The sequence below is a fragment of the Rhinolophus sinicus genome, chromosome 16 (genome assembly GCF_057876585.1).
Source record: "Rhinolophus sinicus isolate RSI-liver-muscle chromosome 16, RSI-T2T, whole genome shotgun sequence".
Classification (NCBI taxonomy): domain Eukaryota; kingdom Metazoa; phylum Chordata; class Mammalia; order Chiroptera; family Rhinolophidae; genus Rhinolophus; species Rhinolophus sinicus.
Window position 1 is genome coordinate 57,927,040 of NC_142516.1, and position 6,000 is coordinate 57,933,039.

Consider the following 6,000-nt stretch of genomic DNA (forward strand, 5'->3'; position numbering starts at 1 on the left):
TTTAGGTTATATGTTTTCTTTGTCCAACTTAATGTTGATCTTATTTGTGTTCCCTATATTTTTCTTAATGAAATTTTGCATATTGTCAGTTTTTCAAAGACAGAATTAACAGTGTATTATTTAAACTATTTTTTTCTGTTTAATAATTTTTTTTCATTTATTTTTAAAAGTTTTCCATACCTTTGCATACTTGTTAACCATAGTTTGAAAATGTTTACTGATGGATGGATAAAGAAATTGTGGTATACACACACAATGAAATATCATTCAAAAATAATAATAAAGAAAGAAATATCATTCAGTCATAAAAAAATCATTTGAAATATGGATGAACATAGAGGACACTATGCCAAATAAAATAAGTCAGAGAAAGACAAATATTATATGTCACTTACATATGGAATCCTAAAAAAAAAATTGGAACTCATAGAAAAACAGTAGCATGTTGGTTGCTGGACACGAGAAAGTGAGAAAAATAGGCAGATCTTTGTCAAACAGTACCAAATTTTAATTATAAGATGAATAATTTCTGAGGATCTAATGTACAGCATGCTGATTATAGTTAATAATACTGTATTGTTTCCTTAAAATTTGCTAAAAGAGTAGATCTTAAGATGCATTTTACAAAAAAAAAAAACACAGTAAACAACTGTGAGGTGATGGATGTGTTGGTTAACTTGATTATGCATATGCTACTTATTTCACAGTGTATATGTACAACGAATCGCCATGTGGTACATTTTAAATATAGTACGTACAATTTTATCTGTCAATTATATCTCAATAAATCTGTGGAAAAAAAAAAAGTGCTGAAATTCAATTGATTTTCCCCACCATTCTCATTCTTTCAGACCCAGAATGGAAGATTCTCAAAGAGATTGACCTTAATGTTGTTTTCTTCTCACCTATGTGATTTAGAAATAAAACTATAATTACTGAGAGATTTTTTTTTTAATTTATTGGGGTGACAGTTGTTAGGAAAGTTACATAGATTTCAGGTGTACAATTCTGTATTACATCTTCTATAAATCCCATTGTGTGTTCACCACCCAGAGTCAGTTCTCCTTCCATCACCATATATTTGATCCCCCTTACCCTCATCTCCCACCCCCCACCCCCCTTACCCTCTGGTAACCACTAAACTATTGTCTGTGTCTATGAGTTTTTGTTTCTCATTGTGACAACATGGCTGGATCTTGAGAGTGTAATGCTGAGGGAAATAAGTCAGACAGAAAAAACAGAGAACCATGTGATTTCACTGATATGTGGTACATAAATCAAAAACAACAAAAGAACAAGACAAACAAATGAGAGATTATTTTCACACTGACATTTCCACAATGAGACAAAATTCTAGAATAATTTGCCTAATGTTTTTTTCTTCCCATTAGAGATGTGTTTCACTTAATGTGTCATACAAAAGCACCACAAAGTTAACAATCAAAAGCCGTGTTAACAGCCCTGTGGTTCATAATCAATGACAGAATATTATGTGTGATAGAGTCAAAGTGTGTAAAAAGTACAGAGAGAACTAGGAAAGGAAGAGTCTGACATGATACCTGTTCACATACATCTCCAGTGTTTTTGTTTTTTGTTTTGATTTGTTTTGTTTTTAGCATATTCACGTTTTCCTTCTATGTCTGGAGTATTTGAGGTTATTTCTTTCAGCCCTCCTGGTTATATTACACAGTGTTTTTTTTCTATTTTAGTAATATTTTAAAAATGAGGACAAAGTGGATGAATAAGTGACTCCAGGCAGTCAATCACACCTTGAGGTGAGGGGGACAAAATTTATCACCAGGTGCTTCTTATTCCGCAGGCTATACATACTATCCACACTAAAATACAGAGGGTGCCAAAAAAATGTACACGTATTTCAAGAAAGTAAAAAACTGTATTAAAATTGTAATAATAGATACCGATAACAAAAGATGAATACAAGTCATATGTATACTTTTTTTTGGCATCCCCGGTATATTACTTTTTAATTTAAAAATAACTCATTATAGTTTTAATTTTAATTTTTCGTCTTCCATGCTTGACTAAAATTCTCAAGTATAGGGCTATACATATTTTGTTTACTGTTATGCTGAAAGATTTTTTTCAATTATCAAAAAAAAGCAGGTGCTCTAATTGTCTTAATTAATTCGAATTAAATTACTCTCAGAAAATAACTATTAGTCTATAACTGTGGAGGATCATGCAAAGATGGAAGGGTTCATGTCAACAAATATTTCCTGAGGGTATCTCTATGAACCACACCCTAACTTGGCACCATGCAGTCTCCAAATTGAACAAGAACCTTTCCTTCAAGATGTTTACAGTCTAGTGGGAGAGATTTGCAACAAAAACTCCAATAAAAGGTAGAATTTAAAAAATACTAAACAACTAAAAAGTGCTAAATGATTTAGAGATTGCCAAATCACAGTAATACTGTTCATTTTAACTTTTCATTCCTTGCCAAATAATCTGTATGGAGTAATGAGATGTTGAGAGGAGGACAAGTAATTGGATGCAGAAAGAACACATGATAATTTATAATATGACTAATTTGACCTTCATTTGTGAAGCACAGATTCCTAGAAAGCAAAGGGACATTTCAACTTGAAATTGCCTCCTGTACCTCTAAGTTATGAGAAATAGAAACTCATGTCCAGTCTTACTAACAATGCTATCTAATCTTCTATTTTTAGTTCTTAAAATGAACAGATTGGCCTATTCTCCACATTGTCTTCCAGAGTAAACCATTTATCAGTTTAATTAATTCTTCTTTTTACAAATAGGGCTCAACAAACTTAAGGTAAATTGAGAACATCACTATTTGTAAATACCGATTTTAAAAGGTAGTAATAATTATTAAGTACTTTGATGTCATATTTCTCAAGGATTATCATTTACAAAGTATTTGTATGTATGTTATCTCACTAAACTCTTAAACATTGAAGCAAAACAGATCATGAGGCTCATTTTGTAGATGAAGAATTTGGATGCATATGTTAAATGAATTGACCAACATCATGCAGCCAAAAGTCAGCTATACAAGAACCTGAGTCTTCAGTCTTCAGGGTTAGTAAAAAAAAAAAATCAAAAGCACTCGAATTATTGTTCTGATTTCTAATTATTCTTAGATCTTTGGTGGCATTATTCTCTAATTATTGTTACACAGTACTACAGAAGGAACAAAAAAGCCACATGCTGATAACTATCTTTTGTTTTCCCTAAAAGGAATATTCCTAAATCTTTATAATTAAAAAAATCACACACAAAAAAGGTGCACTTTTCCACTTTCTTAGTGTTGGTAGAAGTGTAAAGCAGTGAAATGTAAGTCTTTTAAAATAGCCAACACATGAAATGATACAAAATCTGTTAATTAGTACCTAGATTGCAGAATAAAATTAAATCAAAGGATAAGAATTCTTTTGTTCTGTGAGATTGGTGATATATGAATGTAGTCTCACAGGAATTTTAAAGTAGGCCAAATCTTACCTTCTTATCAATTGGTCTAAATATTACATACTGGAAATATAAAAACAAGACTGTTTTTTCCAGCTGAAAGAAATAAATTATGTTTCTAACCTTCTATGCTAGTAAGTATTAAAACATGTAATTGGGTCAATTTTTTAATGTTTTCTTGGGGTGGTAAGTGTTTCTACATAGGTATTAAAATTATCATACATTTTTATAGTTTGGGTTTTTGAGCTATTAATTACAGGACTCAGTTCAGTGAAACGTGATGATAGTAGTTTCTCATCTATTAAAATATCTGCATTATTTTATTAGCGTAAATATAAAGAAATGCAATTTCATAGAAAATACAGGTTATGAATTCAAACTACCCATCTCCATAACATAAAGGTCTCACTAAGAAGATAAAAGCAATTGGACAACTTGCATAATTGACATTTTCTAATAAGTAGAAAGGAATTTCACTGTGTCTGTATGATTAAGTGTATATCATAATGTACAATGGAACACATGTGTCCTCATGTCCCCAATGACTTTCTGTCCAATGAAAGGTCATATACTACTGCAGGAGGTTTTAATCTAGTTTATTTTCTGAGTTCAGACGGTGTGATTTTGTTCAGAAAAAAGCTAAAGAACGAAAGGCAACATGCTTCCTGATACCACACATCTGCACCCCAGTTAATTTATGGAAATATAACTCAGGAAATAATTCACAAGGCAGAGATCCGTTGACCCACCAAAAGCTAAAGTGGATCTTGTGCCTACATACTTCACCTTGCAATTGGTTGACAGATGCTTTTGAGTTTGAGTGGCACAAATCAATGCAAAGCTGTACTTAAAAAACAGTAACATCGCAAAATGGAAGAATCAAATTTCAAACCACTGCTCTAGTTTGACTGTAAATGAGATTTATATTTATGAAGCATTAGCACTGTTCTTGTCAATGACTAAATGTTTTTTGGAGATTAATTTGCGATAGAGCATATTACAGTATAGCAAACATCTGGAAGAATCTCATCAGTAGCTTAATTGCAGCATTTCCCAAAGTCTGTGAGTACCAGTTACAGTTATTTCAGAAATATTTTAGAATAAGCATATTGTGGGTTTTTATGCAACAGAATGACTATCTACACAAATTGAAGCATCCTCATTACTCAAGGCGACTCCCTGTTTCCTGTAATAAATGTGAAAAATTTATCTCTAAAATAAGAATACGGGGGAAAAACAGATGATCTAAACATATCGGTGGAAAAGTCAAATTAGTATTCATCTTATACTCTGTCAGGTTACTTTCTTTTAAGCATAACTCTAATAATGTATTGTCCTGCTTATACAATACAAGTACTTCTGCATTCTCCACTTGTCTCCCATGTTAAAATGGCCTTACTCAATATCTCATCTTGTTACTTTCACTCTTCTCTGCATATACCAACCACCACCTCACAACGCAATTTGCACTTCCCTTCACAGCCTACTGTGCATGCAGTTGTCTTTTGGTAGAAATGTCCACATCAGTGTTCAGCTCTTACAGATTCAATTAACCAAAACAAATAGCATTTCCTTCACAAAGCACTCATTCCTGATATTTCTAGCTGAATGTAACCTCTTCCTTCCCTACATTTCCATAGCATTTTACAAATCATGGATCTCAAATTGATAAGGCAGGAGAATGTGATGATTTCTTCCTCTATTTTTTCGTGTTTGACTTATTTTTATTAGAGTTCAGATAAACTTTGAACATTGCCTGTAGAATATCTTAATATTATGCATGTTACATACAGAATTTTAAACTATTAAAAAAAAATCTTAACATTGCTAAACTCATAGCTATTTGTCATTCAGTTAGTACTAAATAAATATTAATAGTAGCTAACGTACATAATATTTACTAGGTACCAGGAAATAGTTTAATCCTTGTAACCCCATGAGGTGCAGATGTATATTCATATGCATAAAGGGAAATTGGGACTTGGAGAAATTAAGAAACTCAATCAAGGTAATAAAAGTAGCAAGAGCTAGAGAGGTTTTTAGGTCCTTACTCAATTCTGTACTCTTAACCATTTTACTAAACTGCCTAACTGTTATTAGGTTTTGGTGAATCAGTGGTGATAAATATTACCATAGGATCTGACCTCAAAGTCAGAAAAAAATAGGTAAATAACCAAAAATAATTCCATAGCCTGATAAATGCTACAGTTGAGGATAGATACACTTGGTGATATTGGAGTACAATTCAGGAGCAATCAATCTTGTCATAGGAAGTAATAAACATTTCATCTCTTTTGAAAGTGAACACAATGCAATATATAGATGATGCATTTTAAAAATATACACTTGAAACCTACATAATTTTACTAATTACCCAGTAAATGTGATAAAGATTTTTAAAAGAATGAAAAAAAAAATATGAACCAAGTTTTAAGTAAATAGTAGTAGGCATTACTCTAAATAAAATAAATAATTACCATTAAAAAAGAAAGAAAGTAGGGGTATATGGATAGGGAAGGTAGCCTGGTATTTTTATACAGTAGAAAA